General features: G+C 34.2%; 1 protein-coding gene across 1 annotated transcript in view; it reads right to left on the bottom strand.

The window, feature by feature from the left end:
* The window catches only part of LOC124366032, a 64,833-nt gene extending 51,371 nt beyond the window's left edge, over window positions 1–13,462 (bottom strand). Inside the window, exon 1 of the mRNA XM_046822236.1 lies at window positions 13,280–13,462. The gene's annotated coding sequence lies outside the window, so the exon portion shown is untranslated. The remainder of the gene's footprint in view (window positions 1–13,279) is intronic.
* Window positions 13,463–21,334: the final 7,872 nt, after the last annotated feature.

Genomic DNA, 21,334 nt, shown 5'->3' with positions numbered 1-21,334 from the left:
CGAGGAAGACATCGCGACGTGTCGTGGCTTCTTCGGTCAAATCGTCCTTGTTAACTAGCTAACTGCAGGTGGTTACTTGCAGGATTCTATCAGGCGCGGACACTGTTAACTGTTACCCTTCCAACCGTGAGATGGAGGCTTGTGAACTATAGGCAAGTAGCGTGTTTCTAAGCGATCTCATTTAGTAAGAAAAACGATAACCACGAACACTTCCTGAACAGAGACACGAGATTCTTTACCAATCGGTCTTGAACTTGGGATGATTGTCTAAATAATGAGATTTTGATTTTCCTCCGATACCCTAACCTGAGAGACAAGAGTCAATTATTTCTGCGATTTTGTAAATTAATTATTCCTTTATAAATTAATTATTTCAAAGTGACTCACAAAACTTAACAATTCCCTAGGCTTTAAAAACAGCTTGGTAAGCGCGGACACTGTTACTGTTCTGAACGTGAACTGAAGGCTTTTGAACTGGTGGGCAAGTAGCATGTTTTGAACTGATCTCATTTAGTAAGAAAAACAATAACTACGAACACTTCCTGAACACGAGGTACTTTAACGATCGGTCTTGAATTTTAGATGATTGTCTAAATAAAGACATTTTTAATTTTCCCCCGATAACCTAAACTGGAAGGCAAGAGTTAGCTTTTCCTGTGTTAGTAGATTTTTGTAAAATCAATGTTTCATTTTTCCTAAGAAAGGAATGATTTTCAACCGCGCTAGTTGTTGGGGGTGTCGAAATGGGAGGGTATCGAATGGGTTAAAAATACTAAATAATAACTTTTTCAAGTAGAACGTACATTTGATTTCCTTTATTAATTGATTATTTCAAAGTAACTAGCAAAACATATCAATTCCCTAGGCCATAAACAGCTTGGTATCGTATAGCGTCTACGTTGTAAGCGCTCCAATTTTTAATCATCATGTGCAGAGCTTTCAAATTCAATATGCAACTTTCTGGGTGGATTATTATGTAAACCTTATTTCAAGCAAAATACACGAACTTTCAGTACTTGTAGGATGTTATTATTTCAGTTTAGCCTGAATGTTAATCCAAGCTAACTTTACAAATTTAGATTTTTTTAAATAGTACTTTTACTATTTTCTCAGTAAAACTTGTAAGTGAACCTGTTTTGAAATTTCTTATTGCCATTTTTTGTGACGATTAACAAATAGTAAGTACTTTTACTACAAATTTAAATTTGTATTAAGGACACTTCTGAAAATCGTATCATTGTGTGACCTTCTGTGTGATTACATTTGATAGAACGGCCTTAGAGACGTGAAACTTCGTTCATAAGTTCCTCTTGGCCCAAAGAAACACTTGCAATTGAGGGGAAAAGGTAAAAGGTCAAAGAGCATCAAAGTTACCCTCACAGTCAGTTCGGTAGTTTCGTTATGTTCTTTCGTGTACTCCGTTGTCTAGTATTTGTGTGTCTAGTGCACACAAGATGAGATTGGTAGAAATAAGAGATGTATTTCTTGAATCAAAGTTAATCTTGAAATAATGAAATTGTGAACACTTTTTCTTGTACAAATCGACCTTTAAAGCATTTAAAGGAACATTTTACAACCTTCCCTTTTGCAGTTATCATGTTATATCTACCCACGCAGGCCTAACGGAAAGTCCATCCCCTACCTAATGTTTCAGCGAGTAAGGCAGCAGGTAATTTTGAACAATTCTTAGATGTAATCCTATCCTACTGTTTGACGACTTTATTCGGAATAAAGCGTGATGTGTTATACAGCAGCCAGAAACTCCGAGATTAGGTAAGACTTGGCAGGCATGTGTCAATGTGTCAGCAGTGCGGACAGACTGTTGTAGGCAGGATGCTGCTGGCTCACGCGCAGCACCAGGCCTCGGCACTCCGGGCTCGGAACCCCGCTTGCTCGGTGGAACCGTTACGGTGTTATGGCACCTGCCTCAACCGTTGGTCGCACTACTGTACTGGCGCGCGGGCGCAGGTGACTCGGCCTTCTGTCCTTCTTGTCGGACATCCTTGAAAGGTTAATTAATACGAACGGTTGGGAGGGGCGGCGTATCCGGCTCTAGAAGAAGCCTCATTCAAAGAAGTCCGTTGGAACTCGGATGTCGTATTGTGGACAACCGTCTTCCGCCAAGGTCGGCCGATCTTACTTCCAAATCGACTGAATAGGCAGGCGCCCATCCCCGAGCCCGGGTTGAATGAAATCAATTAGCGGCAATAAAATTGTCAATTCAAATAAGTGGAATTTACAATGAGCCGGATGTGCCATACGATGTCTGTGATGTTGAATGAGAATGAGTGTGTTTGACTGACAAATACAGGGATAGCAAACCTTACAACTTTAACGTTTTTCTATTAATGTTCCATGGAACATTAAGAGAAAGAGTGGCTCAAAACTTGTTCACCAGCTGACAGTTTAATCAGCTGATTGGTTTATATAGTTGCCTTTATAAAAAAAAAACAAATTATTGACATCTGATTAGAATCGCAATGGGCGCTCGTGTTTTACACAGTGTGTGTGGAGTGGTTTATCGAAAACAAGTCTGATGTTGCTGTTCAGTCGAAATTTCGAACGAGATATAAAATAAATACTCCTTCTAGAGCTTGTATTAGGACTTGGTAGTTTACACCACAAAAAAGGTAACAGTCGTCCCCGAGTCAACGATAAAAACGTCAACATACTTTTATAAACAGCCCAAAATATCTACGAGATTTGGTACACATAAGTTAAATATAAAAACGATCAACGGTCCGTACAAATTTCTCAAATGTTTACGACTTTCTCTCATACAAACTCCAAATTTTATAAAATATTACCCCAAACGACTGGATTCTACGAAATGAATTTGATGTAACCTGCAAGATAACATAAACTGTAATGATCAATACTTAAAAAGAGTATTTTCTCTGTCGAGGCTACTTTTCATTTGTCAAGTATTAAAGTAAAGAAGCAAAATATTATGATATGTGTGACTGAGAACCCACAACGTTATGAAGAACACACCAGGGATATTGAAAACTAAACGTATGGTGTGGAATTTCTCAGGATAGAGTAATTGGCCTTTTTCTCTTTAAAGAAAACACAAAAAATGGAAAAATTAAAATTTATATGTTGGAGAAGAACGTTTTCTTCCCAAACTAGAAGAATTACAGATTAAACATGGATCTATAATTCAAAACTGTACTTCATGGCCATGTTCTTTTCAGACGGGAGACTTCTCCTCTCTAAAAGTTTCCGAAGTAACCCCAATTTTCAAAAAAGATGACCATTTCTCTGTCAACAACTATCGGCCAGTCTCAATCTTGCCAATTTTTAGGAAGGTATTTGAAAAATAAGTTTGAAGAGGATGCTGCAATTTTTTAACTAAAAATAACCAGCTCTCAAATGAACAATTTGGGTTCAGGAAGGACAAATCTATGGTAGATGAAGTGGTGAGTCTTGTAGCCATGGTTATAGAGGGGTTAGAATGTCAAAATTCCACTCAAAGTGTGTTTCTTGACTTATTAAAAGCGTTCGACTGTGTTGACCATAGATTAACAAATTTCAAACCAATTTTTTAATTCAATAAATCTAACCTATTGAGTCCCTCAGGGGTCCATTCTAAATCCAGTCCTCTTTTGATCATGTCAACGACATAAGATCATCACTACTGCATGGACGATTTGTACAGAACGCTGATTATATGACTTTCTATTTTCGCTCAAAAACACATCCAATCTGGAACTCCAATATTTTGTCGATCTCAACAATTGACTCCAAAATTTCAACTCCATCAATCTCACATCAAATTAAGCAAAATAACTTGTTTAGAATTTTTCTTTGCGCCCTACACTCTCACAGTATGGCCTTGCCGCAATATTGGCAGACTCTGTGCTGGAAGAGGTCCTTTCAACAAAATTCCTTAGAATACACCTGGATTAAGGATTGACATGGAATGATCACATTAGTACTGTCTGTGACAAGCTATCTTCAAGCATTTATGTTTTGAGATCGTTAGCTAAATACTGCCCGACTCAGGTGCTGATGACGACGTATTAACGCCTCATGTACCCACACGTCTCTTACGAAGTATTGCTTTGGGGAGCATGTGCGAACACAGACTTCATGAGGCCATTCAGGAAAAAGCTGTTCAAATTATTGCATTATTATAACCCAAAGAGTCGTGCAAAGAGACTTGGAAACCACATTTTGTTTTGTATTTCAAAATGCGCTTTGACAAGAAGCCAAGACATTCATAGGTATGAGACTAGGGGCAGAGAAGTCTACCGAACTGGAAGACACAGGACAGTAGTTTTTGAGCACTTGCCCTCACAAGCGGGTGTTCACTTCATTAACAGGTTGCCAGATACTATAAAAATGCCCCGACGCTTAAAGTGGAAAAACCTTGCCTAAAACACTGTTTAGCAACTCAAGCATTTTAAAATGTTTGCGAGTTTCTGGCATATAACTGGAAAACCACCCATTTCGCTGACTGACTTCGTAGCTAGAACTAAGATTGGAAATTGTGGTTTGCGTGTCAAAATTATCAGTTGACTTTTGCGATGAAATATTTTTTGCTTCAATAAAAGAATTCTATTCTAAGTACTGCGCGTACATATTTGTCCATATTACACTACTGTTAATAGTGTTTTTGCAGGCTTTTACGGGGTAAAAAATGACAAAACAACACCAAGCACGATGACTAGACTCTAATCGATTGGTAGTAAGGGATTAAATAACGTCCTGTGTACACACAAAAACATTGTTTATACATCTTCTTATACGAGAGGTATTATCATAATCCTGTTATATTTTACCAAACTAAACACAAAGAGTATTATTTGACTTTGAAACAGTATTTTGATAACAAATGAATGACAAAACAACTGTTTCATTAAGATAGGTGATAAGGGACTCGTCCTCTGTGGGCAGTACAGTAGAATTACTACTAACTGGTATTTACATTACATTTCTTGGTAAGGCTCTTCATCACTAAAACTCAAGTGTCCTCCTACTAATCTTATTGACACTTGACATATTAGCAATCATTAGAACCGAATCTATAAAAATCCAAAAACCCTAGTAAATAATACCAATGACATCCGACTGCTAGAAATCCATAAACTCGTGTCCATATAAACCCAGAAGTCGTAATATATAATACTTAATAACTAGGTTTTACTTAAAACAAGGTCAGCGTGAGAATAAGTTGCACAGTCATTGTTGACATAGTAGTTAAAAACTTCCTGAAGTCGTTGTCAACATGCAGTGTTTTACTACCGAGTTACACCCACACCGAGGTGTTTATAGGGTCGAACAGTTTGATCTATCATACGAAATGTATAACTAGGAACTCTTCGACCATGCTACCAAAGATTTATGTAACTTGATGGGAAACCATTGTCATTTCTTTTACTTTTACATTTTATCCGATAATATTTATGTATTACATTGCTATAGTCATATTATTTTATCATTAGTTCTTCGTAGTTTATTTCTTTTTATAGGCCTTTTATACTTCATCGTTTATAGAAACGATAAATCTGTTATTATTATATTAATGTTACCGTTATTGCTACCTAGTACCCTTGATTATGAATCCTTCTGACGGATCCATAATCAAGGCTATTACATAGTTTTTACATTTGATATTACCTGTCATGCCAAACATATAGTTTTTTAATATTATCAAGTGCCACTTTTCTGTTCGCAATGTTGTTTTATAATGATTAAGCTGGAAATAGTGTTACGTCTGTGAAATTGAATCCTTTTTTCTATTGGTTAAAAATTGATAGTGGTGGAGGCTTGAAATAGACTGCTGTTAGACTGCAGAAGGTTCAAAACTTGTAAACTGATATTTCTGTGAACTACTTTTCCCGCACGCGCCCTGTGAGGTACATTGGGATCCGTGTCATTTATGTATCGATTAATGTCCACTTGAATGAAGAGTTTTTAATTTGAACTAGAACTATAGATAGACCAACGAAAGGAATTCCCCAGAACAGCCACGATCTATGTATCCCAGGTATTTACTGAACGATTGAGGAATATTCAGGATAACTAAGCACAGTGGTCTACTCAAATCTAAGAATCTTTTTCCATAAGAATTAGGTTATAAACAAGATCAAATTTGCAGCCAGTTTGAAATCATCACTTGTGTGTTTAGAGAATCTTATGTGAGCTTGAATCTATGAATCACCAACGATCCTACACTATTTACTTTATCGCGACACTATATAGAGTACTTAATCCTGTTGCTAAGATCAAAACATGATTTGGTTACATTAGCAGTAAATGTCACAGATTGTCTTCAGGAGATCAGGATATATGATTGATCCAGCCTTGATATTATCCTACAGAAAAATGAACTTATGATTAAAAAGTCATACAGTCTACAACTCCAACGATTTGAAAAAGAAGTCTTAAAATCATCAGGATAGAGTTAGACGTAACACTTAAAGATAAATGTTACATCATTGATACGCAAGAAACGGAGGTTCAAATTTGACCACATTGTATAACGGAGTATGTAATATTATCGTAAAAAATACATAACCAAAATTTTTATATCAAGGAATACATACTATCAATAATAAAGAGAAAATTTTCCACTTTGATTAATCCCTTCAGTTAAATTTCAAAATTTCGAGGGAGTTCTACGTTACGGAAGCATTTTAATCGTAAAATCGATCGAGAATCTTAAAATATTTTTCTGATTTAGACAATTCTTTTTAAAACGTTGAAAATATTGTCCATCATATTTTACTGTCATTGACATGAATTACATGTTTGTTAAATGTACGATTTCAAAAGTATAGGCTGTATTATATATACTAAATTAACTATTTTGACAAAAAATAGTAAAATTAAAGAAAAATTAGCTTCCCAGAAAACATTTTCTCTTAATCTATTTTATATCGTACATTATTCGCAATCAGTATAGATTACATACGATCTACTTTTAAATCCTACACAATATCCAGCTAAGCAGAGGATTTAGCATGGCTTTTGAAGAGGATGTGGAGTATCAACCAGAAAGGAAAGTAAATTTTCCACTGATACACAAGACATCTTTAACTGGGCGGAAGCGGAAGCTGATGATATAAAGGATTGAATTGATGATTATCAGCAGGCTAATAGACCAAAAGGTATAGCATCTGATAGTAATAAGGTTTGACGGTGCGAGACGGTTCTGGGCTTCCACGATGTCTCCACTCAGCAGGAAAAAACATTATTCTTAAACCCCATTGGATTCCCCAAATGTATTGATCCAAAAGGTTCATACTTTGGAGAAGAGATTAAGAAAGTAGGTTATGATAGCTCCCAAGTTTAATGCTTTGCATAGATCCAGTATCAGCATAGAGGAGCAGTGATGTCACACCACATATCCAAAAATCTGCTAAGGAACGCAATTTCAAGACTGCAAAATAATGTGAGTATAATTCTAAAGAGAGGCAAATCTCAAGACGCGCATCTCTCTTAAATAAAGCTATCCGAAACATCGAGGTTGAGGTGTGCAGTGGAGTTGACTTTTTCAGCAATCGACTGAGAGCTTTGAGACGTGCTGTGTTGACGGTGAGGCTGGAGACATTTGAGTCAGAGTGAGTTTGTCGAGTCCTACACAGCATTATATTAATAGTTACTCCATTATTCCATTGTTATCTTGATTAATGTTATGACTGTTATTGTTGTCGTTGTTGCATTATTATTTTTATTACTTGTTATATTATTACTTATTATTGCACTATTGTTATTGATACCACCTTTGTTATGTTTCACATGGTTTTAGTTATATCTTTGTTATTCCTTATCATTTATTATGTCATAGGCATGGTTAGTTGTTGAATTTGATTTTTCATACCGTACTATTTTTGTGAGCATTTGCTATTGTAAGTCATCTTAAGTAATGCAATTTGCAAAATGGTTATACCGTGGGAATTTAAATAAATAAAAAGTAAGGCGAGACATATGGAATAAGACGCTAGCCGAGTCAGAGATGAACCATTCGAAAAATTTACAAACAGTCGTTAATCCAAGTAGCGTGATATATAAGAACGCCTAACTGTTATAGGGGCTACACAGTTAACAGAAGGAAGCCCTACACAGCAGACGCGCTACTAACCGATCAATGGTGATTGACAGCTCAGCAAACGCGCAATACTACAAAACCATCAACCACGACACAAATCCAGCAACCACTTGTTGAAGTGCGTTTCTCCAAACATAATTCATAAATACTGTCTCGTAGAAATGATAATCACTTTAGTGTTACTTCTTGAAGCTCTGCGGGCTTGGCGGATCACCAAAGGCACAATTCCTCAAGAGTGCCATCAACTCTGACATACATACTATGACACACATCCAGCAACCACTCATTGAAAGTTGTTTCTCCAAACATAATTTATAAAATTAACATCGTATTGAGAACCACTTCGTTGTTTATGACGCTTTGACAGCGGACGGCTAAGCAAAGGCACAATAGATAAATGTATCGACGAAATGAGAATTACTCATACTGTTACTTCCTAATGATCTGACAAATTGACAGCTCGGCAAATGCTCAATACTACAATAGTGCCATCAACCTATTCAATGTCACCAATCCAGCAACCAGTTATTGAAGGTATTTCCTGAATATGATTTATAAATAACTCTAATTAATCATAATTTGTGTTATTTCACGGTGCTCTCCAACAAAAAACATGTATACGAGTACACAGAATTCTATTTATATGAATTAATTTACGATATGTCATATTGATGGAGCTAGCTCAGAAAAGCGTCAATTGTAAATTAGAAAGTTGTCAAATATGATTACAAATATATAAATAATATTTAACTTTTTGGAATTATTGATAGTTTTTTTTTTTCAAAATATTAATTAAAAGACAAAGCGAAAAATTTTACAGCCTTTAAAAACGTAAAATCCTACATTTAAGGGACCTAATAAGGAAATTGTGAAAAGTAATTGAGAAACTCATTTCTGATTGCATATCAATAAATTATGCTCTCGCCACATCGGCAATTGATGTTTAGCCTACTTGATTGCTCGTTTTAACGAGCAAATAGAGGTCTATATCAATTGACATTTCGTTACTCTGACTGCCACACGATTACGGCCGAAGGCGATGACTGGTTGTCACGATTTCTTAAACGAATATTCCTTTCGAGTAGGGGGATCGATTCATATACTCGTATAGTATAAATGGAATTCAGTGACTGGTATGGCGATCATAAGTGTATACGTAACAATCGATGGAGGTCGGTCTGCCGGTGCAGTCGTAAAAGGCAAGGCGCGTTAAGTTGTTTGAATTCATTAATTAGTTTAAACTATTAATATATATTTAAATAACTCAGAATATATCGGATTTGTTATTTTTCGTTGCGTTATGGATTCTATAAACTTGCTTTTCTTACCTATTCATGTGCACGCATGAGACAACAGGACTATTGTTACCACTTAAATGCTATATACTACGAACAGATGAATTACTTGGAACATTTTTCAGTTTAGAAACCCTAGTACCAGAAGGGTTTGCTACTTTAATTGTTCCACTTTTAGACGTAGAACCGAAAAAATACTTACATGCCTACCAAAATTCAATTTAACTTTTAGTACATTTTTAAATTATTTAAAAATGCCATTAACTTGATACCCCGGTGTATAAATTTTCTTTCAAAGTATTGGATATATATATATATATATATATATATATATATATATATTTACCCCTTTTACACAATTTTAGGCTAATTGTCCGATCCAAGAAGAAAATGTCTTTAATTTGACACCTTATAAACTATAATGTGTAAATAAATACGAATGAAAAATTGCTGCTTTTAACAAGTTTTTTGATATATGAGGACGCATTGTTTGGGTCCAGTAATAAAACCAATCTCATTCGGAATCCTCTCAAGTATTGTTTAACACACTGGATTTGTTGCAAAGTAAATATAAAATTCCTTTTATGTTCCTCAGTGCATCCTCATTTTGAGATTTTCAAAATCTGATCATATATTAACTCGTATATTTATAAGTATGGTCTACTGAAATATAATGAGTGATATTACGTATTTCACACTTGCAGTTTTTGCATCCAAAGTACCACATTGTAGGTATGCTAAAGCCAAGTATGTAGTGCTTAACTTATTTGGGTAGTACATATAGGTTCTGGTAGTTTTCTCGTAAAATAAAAATAAAAAATCAACAAGTAAACAATGTTAAGGGCTTCCTAGTTATCATTTCACTCGTGTAATGATTTCGAACTTAGATTTAAAATGTTTTTCTAGTAAATATACCTAAAATAATTGTCGTAAAGTGACCATATTATTTGAGAGATTACGTTTACATTACAAATTTAACCGCAATTAATTAGGTTTTCGTACTTCTGTTCCTCTTTAAGTTCAAAACTCGGTATATTTTTATGCTCTTAGTGTAATAATGCCTTAAAAAGACACATATGGTGTAATATCAATAGAATTTTCATACTAAACCACAATGTATTCGTTTTCGACAAAATGTTTCAAATTAAGACCTTTTAAAACTGTCCAATTTACCAAAATAGATAGGTTTATTTTGATATTTATTTGATAGTAGTCGTTATATGAGTTGTTTGGTGGGTACCTTTTTATGTTTTTTCTATATGACTCATTTTTTCTTCACGAGCCTCCGTTGCCTACAAAATTTGACGATTTTAAATTTCCATTATGTACACAGTCAAATGTTTGAAAGAAAATTACTTCAATTCGAGTTTCCAATTGGCTCAAAAAATGTTTATATTTCCAAAATATTTGTTGTTGGCTTCCGGGGCTAACAATTTAATAATATGACTTGAATCGAACAGATAAAATGTAGTTTATGCAATACGACCTCAATTTCACGAATTCCTACACTATAGGTCTACGTTCAAAATATTATTTTAAAAAGACATGGTTTGTTTACCAAAATGGCCTAGATTTAATGGCTCATTTTTTGTGGGTTTAAAAGTTAGGATTTTCCATTTTAACACTTTATTGTCAACTGTAATTACTTCCAGAATATACCCATCCACTGAGGTCGATTTTTTCGCAGCTATCTTGATATTTTGAACTATCAAAAAATAATAATTAAAAAAATAATTAATAGTTAATTAAATTTTACAATTATTGATGTTTTAATATTTATTATTATTTTTTTCTTTATTTTTTTATTTTATCACTGATTTAACATATTTTGTGATTTAAAACAGCCAAACAAATCAAAACGTTTTGATTTGTTCAAAAGTTCTCTGTAGGCTAATATACTCGTTATAACAAGAATAAAAATCCTAATTTGCCTTATGAGTTTATTGTAGTAATTAAACTGATTTACCTCTGTATTCCCTTGTTTTGAATATGAACTATTCGAAATTGTACCACTGAAAACTAACCGAAAAAAAATGTAATCACTAGTACATCGAATCTCATATTATTGGCAAATCTGGAAATACTTAAAAGAGATAATCAGAGAATTACTCACGTCCAATCACATGTAAGTACTTACTGTAAGAAGGCTAATAATATACTCTATGGATAGGCGTTCGTCGCACATCGTCAGTCGAAGGCCACGATTTCTGATATATACCTTTCTAGACTTATAGATAAGTAAAATTGACAACAGATTTGCGATGAAAAATTACGAGCTAATTTAGTGATAGCGTTTATGAATAGGATGATCCGCAGAGAAATATATCATAATAATAGCTCACACATTTGCAGGTAAAATGCTAGTGATATAAAATATTGCAGAAATGAAAAAGAATATTTTGCTATGGCCCTCAAAAAGATCTGTGAGGAACTAACTGGCTTTTAAAATTGAGAAGGGCCAGGACCAAATTGGTTTCTGAACAGCTGTAACCTCCTATTAGGGCGTTCTCCGAAGGACTGAATAAAAAACGGCCGACAATAGCTCATAAAACAAGGGCAGACTGCGCGAGCTAGGAGCTACGTCCTTGGAATTGTGTGAATGCGGCAGGAATGCAGGACCACCCTATTGTTCCTTCGACCTAGGCTGCTCTCCGTGAGGATGGGTTATACTAACGACCTTCAGAAGAATAGAGGACATACCCTTCCTTTCCCTGCGACAAACCTTGCATTGTATTATTCTGGGTTAGACAGACGTGGGTAAATTCTTTCTTCACGTTAAAATTTTGAAATCAATTTCTCTTTTTAGCTTAAAATTTTTCAACTCTTACAACTAATACAAAATGAATAATTGTCTACAAATGTACTTTACTTCGGACACATATGATATCAGTGGATCAAGAGGTGCGTATAATGTTCTTACACGTAATACGGAATTTTATACCTTTAATTTAAATGAGTAGGAAAAAAACAGAAAATTAAATTACATATAAACATTATATTGGATTTACTTGCACTAGTGTTTTTGAGTATATAGTGGAAATGTCAATACTATATTTAATACATCGATACCTTATAATATATTAAGAATTACTGTATATGTATGTATCACTCCATAAAGTATTTTCTTCATAATTTCGTGCTAAATCACACTGTTGCTAATTTGTATTCACGAGTTTTTTAAATTGATGACAGCTTTTATTTGTATATCGAAACTGAACAGGGTTCCTCCCTTCAATAGCGAAATTGACCGTATTCTTCTCTATGTCATCCAATAAAATTTCCAGAAATTTGGCCAACATTATATTAAAATTGCACCTATTATGTACGTTTAAAGAGAAAAAAAACTTCATTCTATGTTAAAGATAAATTTCATCACACTCCACTTTGCACTTGTATGAGTATATACGGGTCCAAAAACACGAACGTATACAAATGGCAGCCGGTAAAAATGCGTTGAAATTCATAAACATTCTTGATTCCAGCCCGCGCGCGCGCTATCCAAGTGTCAACAACTGGCAAACCGGTTTAGATGCTAATTCCAAACTAACGGACCAACCTTATCTTAAGTACTTTTGGTTTCAACACATAAATTTGATATTACATTTACTTTCTTGAAGCAACTTAACGTGATTTTGCTGATTTGAAATGTCAAATTAAAGTAAAACAATTAAACATTTTATGCAAGTAAACAAAACGGGTAACAAAACCGTAGAGATAATTTTAGACCTATTTCACTGACTCAGCCAATTTCGAAAATTAATTTCCTAAAAGCGTTGGTACTCTACCTAATGGGTAAATTATTAATTGGTAATTTAAATCCAAAACAGTCTAAACAAACATACTAATTGGAGAACAATTTGAGGCAAGACACAAGAGGCATGTACACTGTATACGTGGCTAGTTAGCCTGACAGGTAGTTACTAACCTTTTGAATTCGACTATCCGAAAGTCCTATAAACTTGTCACACTGCACTTGACACTAACACAACCACCGATCTGTAACGGGACGCGAGGGGTTGAGACAACACATCACAGTACAACCAGTGCACTACCCGTGCATAACTCGCACTTCCAGTCAACCAGTGCCCGATCCGAGATGATAGTTGCACGAGCTTTCCGCTAGGCAGTGCTAACGGTCTCCCGCCTCTCCGCCAGGCTTGCCAACGTTCAATGGAAAATGTAACGTTGATGGATGATCATAATTATTTACTATTTTCACCAATAACTGTTGATTATTCAGTAATAATAGATTTATAATGAACATTTTTTTATATTAGAAAATCCTAATTTACTCTTATAATACATCTTCTATAATTTAACGGACAAACACAAACCGATATTCTTTGGCCATGACCATTGTTGTCGATTTTCAGAATTGGCGGTTATTTCAAAATCTTACAAACCTGACGCATCTTTTAGGTCATCTTTTAGATGGCCAGGATGCTGTCCGGAATCAAAAGATGTGTTATACTGAATAAATTTTTAACTAACCGATAATTTAAATTACGGACTTTTTTACATGACTGTGATCAGAAACCACCATCTGGACCCGGAAGTCGCTATCGTCATTAAACCCCAACGGTCTCTGACATGCACATGCTGTACTGTTGGCGAGAGAAAAGAAGAGACCTGGCCCGTGCCGGCGCACAGCTGTGTACTAGTGTGTTGCCGCGCGGTAATTTCAGGCGCTTCGCCCCACAGCCAACCCTGCGAATTGTTTATCATAGCAATGGAACAGTGAAACAATAATGGAATTACGAAACAAGGCGCGGCAACATACTAGTAGTAGCGCCTGCAAATTTGAGATAGGCCAGAATCCAGGTCTCTTCTTTTCTCTCGCGATCAGTATATAATAGCAGTTTTATTATTTTAATTAAGGTCGTGGGAAATGTAATAACCACTTTTAACTCTCTTACAATTTTAAGTAAAATTATAATCCGCTTATTCCAAGATGTTTGTGTAATCAAATGTCTATCGTTGTGTATACAGTATATATGTATCATCATTATTACGCGAAAGAACGGCATTGAAGGTCTACTTGGAAATAAAAAATTCATTTAGTTGTTGAGAATAGTTGAATCGTGTAGAACGGACCTCTATTGCCAAAAACGTGCCACTCTGGACGACTTATGATCGTAATGGTTTTAATAAAAATTGTCACAGACTAGAAAAATATATCATGGAAAAATATTAACGGATCAGTTTTGAAACCCTCTGGAGAGAATATATTGATCTGAACGCAATAAATTGTACCTACCTTAGACATCTGTGTCCATTCATGAAGTTTATGGTGCAGATTGCACGATTAAAATGAGTGAGGGCGAGTAAAAGTAAAATTAAGTAATAAAGTTAAAACGAAATTAAATTTTAAAATATGGAATGTAATGTTTTGTAACATAATGCCACTTGTCATAGGCATGAGTAAAAGTGCCACTTACCTCATTTTTTGGCAATAGTACTTGAGATATATCTTCTTTGTCCATGTTGATTGCTTTACAATGTAGATACATTATTTTAATGATATAGTTAATTACTTGTAAAGATGCGGTAAAAGTTACATAAGTTGTAATTATAACTCCAGAATAAATTGGAAACTTTTGTTACTTCATCTGCTGAATTTGTCGGTTGTGTGCATCTGTCTCCTGCTATTAGAGATACAGTCGTTCCGAGGCGTTGGAAAAATTACATACATGCTGAGAGTCGCTAAGTTAAGACTAAGCTGCCGCTAATAGTCAAGGACCCTTGACTTAAATGTGTCAACCTAAGAGAAATAAGATATGAGAACAATTATAATTTTTATATTAAAAACCCTTTTCATACTCTTCCATTTTGACCTCTCTCTACCAAACCTAGCAGGCGATCTATTGGAGAGAGAGAGAGAGAGAGAGAGGAGAGAGAGAGAGAGAGAGAGAGAGGAGAGAGAGAGAGAGAGAGAGAGAGAGTGAGAGAGAGAGAGAGAGAGAGAGAGAGAGAGGGAGAGGGAGAGAGAGAGAGAGAGAGAGGGAGGGAGAGAGAGAGGGAGAGAGGGGGAGAGAGAGGGAAAAAAAAACAGGCTGTGTGCTTACTGTTTATACAGTGCAAATTGCCTATATTCTATATTATCCTAGTCAATACATATTGAGACAATATTTTCATTTATTTGAAGTAAAGGTAGCTACGCATTTCACGGATTATTTCGTAGGAACAATTACATAGACAGTTTCTTATACTGAGTGAGGCAGACCACCCGTGCGGTATGTATAGTGGGAGAACGGTTTGGTGTATTAACATAAAACTAAGTGTCTTCCTCATAAAACGCACATGGGGAGTTTATTGCAAATATGTTCATCCAAATCTATGTACAGGGTGTTCCAAAATTAAAAGTCAAGTGTTCAAATCTACAAATTTTTAAATGTAAGCATAGGACAAATCATGCATCGTTTTAAATGGTATTATTAAAGGGAACTCATATTGGCAAAAACAAAATTCACTTATCTCAATCCGTTTCAAAATGGCGGCCGTTTTATATATGTAAAATTTACAGAACATTCTGTATTTTTTCATCCGTTTGAGTTTTTCTAATTCTGATTCCGACTTTTTGCTCACAAGAAACTCATCTTCATTCTGATAATCGACATCAGAATGAAGAGTATTTACTTTTAAGGGTATTTTTTTGGTGACACCCCAACTCTAATTTTTCAGCAACATGCATAATCTCGTAATTCATTTTTAAAGTCTCGTCAAGATGAACAAAATTTGCATAAAACTATTATTGGTCATTGACCTCTGAAGTAAAATGTCTGCCTCACCCGGTAATGAGTAAACTAAAGACGGGGAGCCATAGCACGTGTGAGAAGTGTAATGTATTGCGTATAATATCCGAAGGCGCACTAATATAGAGACTTTGTGTAACAGCGGTTTAAAATACTGTGTTATACGGCGCGTTTTGGACGCATATTTTATATATTATCACGTCATTTTTTAATATGATGCACATATTTAAAAACAATAGTGATTATTATTGTCTTAAATGTTATCAAAACAGTGACATCTTAAGTGGAAATTCAATTTCTTTGTCACTGTGCTTATTTTTATAAACAATTGTACACGGTCGAAATTGTTATATTCTATATAACATAAATAATGAAAAATGTTGTGTAGAATTGTATGTAGTATGTATCTCGACTACTATAAATTCTCTGTTTCGAATTTATTACTGATAATGGATAATTTGAAATTATAAGAAGATTCCGAATATTTGTCATCTTTATATGTTACATAACGTGTAACAACAATAAAATGTACCGTATTGTTCACGATTTCCGGCAGTCTGTGGTGTTTAAGTGGTAATTGTGCGAACATATATTTCATCACCAAGAATCAAGTTTAAAAATACGTTTTCTTCTACAAATGTAATAGAATTAAATACCAATTTCATTATTTAGTGCTAAAAAGATCCCCTAATCTCGTAATTATATATATTTTCTTTATTGAGACGACATAGCAAACCTAACTATAGCACGGAAAATATCTTGGACCGGAAGTAGATTTTACAAGGGCTGTGTCAAAAACTTTATAAGGAGTATTAAAACATTCCCTAATCTCGTAATTACATATATTTTTTATTGAGACAACAAAGCAAATTCCACTATAGCACTAAAAATATCTTATACCGGAAGTGGACTTTATAAGGGCTGGAGAAATAAACGTGTTTTGTTTTGAAGAGGGTTTGTGAGACTTATGTTTATATTTTCTTGATCGGTACAACAAGGCAAACTCAGCTGTGGCGTCAGCAATATATAATTCATTCGACCCAGAAATGCTCATATGCGCGCAAATTCTTTTATGATAAACAGTCCCTTAACCTCTAATCACCTTTACCATGACCACTGAAATAATCTTACCTGATGTATGATTACATGCGTTAAAAAATATCATAGGACACTATCATATCATATCATAAGTGTTTATCAAAGTATGCTAAGAACTTAGATTTAAAACTTGCGTGTGAAACCGTGGGTAAAAGCTAGTTTAATTAAAATATTTCTGTGAACACCTATAATTATCACTAAAGTTATTTTAATAGCTGATGTATTAATATTTTTCATTTTTATATATTTCACTATCAAACCTTTCAGTACTTACTCTTCCACCAAGAAAAGGCAACAGTTCGTCTAACTCTAATTGACAACTTGAAGCTTATTTTGCCGAGTAGGAAAGCCTTCAAGGTAGATATAGTAACAAAATGACAATACATTTTTCAATGACATTCGTGTCTCTATCTAAAAGGAGTCTACGCTTTATAGCAAACTGCCAAAAGTTTTGGACTCTTAGTATGAAATGGTTCCAAACCTGCTTACATAGTAAGTACCCACCCTAAATTTAGGGGATAAAATAAAATATTCATGTTTGAAATGGTACGTAAATTTTTAAAATTGTGTGAAATAGAGTTAAATATTCATTTAATAAATGCAACATAAAGCAATTACAAAAATTGTGATTTTGTTGAAAAATATGTAAAAATGGCTCCAGCACTAATATGGTTTTCTCACATTTTGTTTGCAGTCCCAACAGATAAAAAATGTGTACACTAATTACCAAACACCCTGTATAAAATGTTGATTTTGAAAGTTAAAATTTTAATTTATTCTGTTCTTTAAAACTCAACAGAACTGCAAACTGCGAACAAAACCATCTTTACATAAAATGAGTGGAGTAAATCCAATTTATAACATTTTAATATGTTCTGATTTTAATTGCTGACTGAAATGTGGCTAGTTCCATGTAGTGAAGCTGATGAAATGAAAGATGTATGTAAATGTTTAATACATCCTTGTTAGGCGTCTGTCGACTTCTCTTCATTCGTTATAGAATTTGGTCTTCTAAAATTTGTTAACACTATCTGTCTCTTTGATATGCTGTATTGTTTTTTTTAAATATTTTCCTGTCACTAAACAGATTTCTTACCATATGCAACGATCTGATGCAATCAACACAATTACTCATCGTTTGTAACGTCCTTCTCTCTCGTTGAGTGACGTACTGACACACAATACTACAGTAAATACGAATAACATAAAGCAAGCCAAACTCAATAGCCTACACTTTAAAGCCAAGAAAATACATCACAGTGATGTTTTGTATCACTGAACAATGGAAAATGTTCGGAAAAATCATGTTTCTTTCGCAATGCTTCTATTGTGAAAACAGTCTTCAAACGAAGAATTGACCTATAGACGAAGAAATTTGTATGGAGCTTCTTTACTGTATAAGCAACATTGAATTCTATAATGCTACATGTCACTTCATGTGATTTTGCTGAGCGTTAGCGAACATTGTTACATTAGTCTGACGAGTACCCATAATGCCAACGAGAAAATTGAATAAATAAATTTTCAAATATACTGAGAACAACCATACATGCATTTTAATATTTTACAAAAGGCACATTTAGCTTAATAAAATAAGGTATGTACTTGAGATATAGCATATAATATGGGTGAAGCCTATTACGCAACACGTTGAGTGGTATATTCTCTTTGTAATATACATAAGATAAATATAGATAGATTTGGGTACGTTATCATAAATCAATAGTCAGATTACAATTTTTTTTGCTTAGGAACAACCACGCTTTTAAGGTGGCACCACTTCTTGACAAGACGTGGTGGCATTAAAATTCTCATACTGCAGGTCGCAGGTGAAGGTCGCTCATTCATTATGTGCTCATCCTTTTCTGGTAATAACTCTTACAACACTGTTGTGCCTTACGTCACCTAGTTATTACTATTATTTGGAAAGTTCTGCTGATGTACAGTTAATTTGTATGTTGCAAGGGAAGGTTCTTGAAGGCTGGACCTTTCTTCTATGGTTCAACCCAAAGGCATGGTCTCAAGCTACAGCTATGTACCAACTACGGAAGAGATGTTCTACAACAGATATATTAATAGTTTAATATACTTCTATGATTTTATTAACAGTCATAAATCCAACTGTAATTCAAGCAGAAAATTTGGGTAGGCTTTCCCGATTATTGATAACACTAATTTCTGTTTGAGAGCAAAACCTGATCAAGGCTTTAATTTAAGACTAATCTCTTGCAAATATATATATATATATATATATACTATATATATATATATATATATATATATATATATATATATATATATATATATATATATATATATTCATTAATAAATACTTGTATATGAATACTAACACAGCTCATCAATATTTTATTTGAGTACTATTAGTCCAAACGAATACTGTACAATTTGAATTCAATTCTTTCAGAGAAATTATATTTATTTCAAAATTATTTGAATTCATTTTGAGGTATTCGAATATGTGAATACCCGGGCTTTATCGAATAAAGCCCGGGTATACTATAAACCAATCGAAATACTATTCGATTCTTCCATATCTACCTCAAAGTTTATAGGATGGAAATATTTCCCAGTAGCTTCACCTCGCGCGCGCGCATTTTAAGCTTATTTAAAATGGATAAGCTTATGTATAAGCGTCACGCTTTATAACAGAGAACTGCGGCTATCAGTATGTAAGACTATAAATGCAAGAAATTACACGATTTTAAACTCATAACTCCTACAAGGAATAACCTATAAGACATTCTTGAGCGCAAAACAATTTCTATGCTGTTTTTGAAGACTGAGTGTATCACATAACCAATAGTATTTTAGTACCAATAATACTGAGTATAACAGATAAAATCAAACTGCAATAGTCGTACGTAAAACACATTTACTACAGGTCGTTAAACGCCTTGCAGTAGAGAAGAGGAACTACACACATGACTGTAAACGAACCGGTCACTTCAAGTTAGAAGGCGTAACACTTTCATAAAAACTGCAAGAACAATGTCTGCCAAGATTGTAGATGTATACAACACATGAAGCAACTCTAGATCACTTTTTATACACTCATTGCTGGTCTGTTTAACCAATGAGCACGGCTGTAATTTGATAGAATTGGAGTTATCTATAATTTTGTATGACACCAAATTTTATTTTGAACGATTTGCTTTCAAATCCATACCTACTCAAAACATTTGAATGCCCAACCAAAGCTAAAAGAGATTAGTCTTACATTAAAATCTTGACGAGGTTTTGTTCTAACACAAAGATTAGTGTTATCAATGATCCGGAAAGCCTACCCAAAAGTTCTGCTTGAATAACAGTTGGATTTAAGACTTCACCGAAGTTATATTCTACATTTCAACTCCATAGTTAATTTTATTAGCCTAAATATGCCTTATATCATATGTTTTAATTGAAATAGCATTGTACTCACTATATTTACAAATTTATTCATTCAATTTTCTCGATGACACCATAGTTAACCGTTAGAATAATGTAAAAATACACAGATTTTGAATCTTTAGAACCCCTTATTTAACATTTTCTACTATTCCTGGTGGAGAATTTATCAACGAATTTGTTTGATTAAAGAAAACTAAAGTTTGGGGGTATTCGATTAAGGAGATTAACTAAAAGCCCATAACGTAACTATAAGTCCAACTATTCGTAATAGGCTCCAACTCATATATTAAGGCTCGATCATCCTAAACATAAAACATTATCATATATTTCGAGTTCGCTTCTCAAAACTTTATCTATTTTAGAATCATTTATACTTTTTGGAAAGGATTGTCAAGCTTATTAAAGAATATTACAGACGAGTTAGTATTAGAACTGAGTATAAGCACTAGTACGAATAACAAGTATTAACAATTCAGACGCTTTGGTAAATAAAACGTGCTTAGTGATATTCGCTGTGGAAAACGTAGGACCAGTTTTAACACCGATACCCACGCCTTCGGAATACAGTTATTTGGCTATCTGCTGGAAACAAGATTTGAACAAATACTTTCTAACAAAAAAATTATTATTATTTTTGGTTATTTACAGAATAATACAAACATTTTTATGCTTCTGTGAAAAAATTCCGTTTAGCTAGTGGTGTGGTATAAAAATATCAT

Source organism: Homalodisca vitripennis, chromosome 7 (assembly GCF_021130785.1).
Source record: "Homalodisca vitripennis isolate AUS2020 chromosome 7, UT_GWSS_2.1, whole genome shotgun sequence".
Lineage (NCBI taxonomy): Eukaryota > Metazoa > Arthropoda > Insecta > Hemiptera > Cicadellidae > Homalodisca > Homalodisca vitripennis.
The sequence above is the reverse complement of the archived record's forward strand: the minus strand, read 5'-3'. Positions and strand labels throughout refer to the sequence as shown.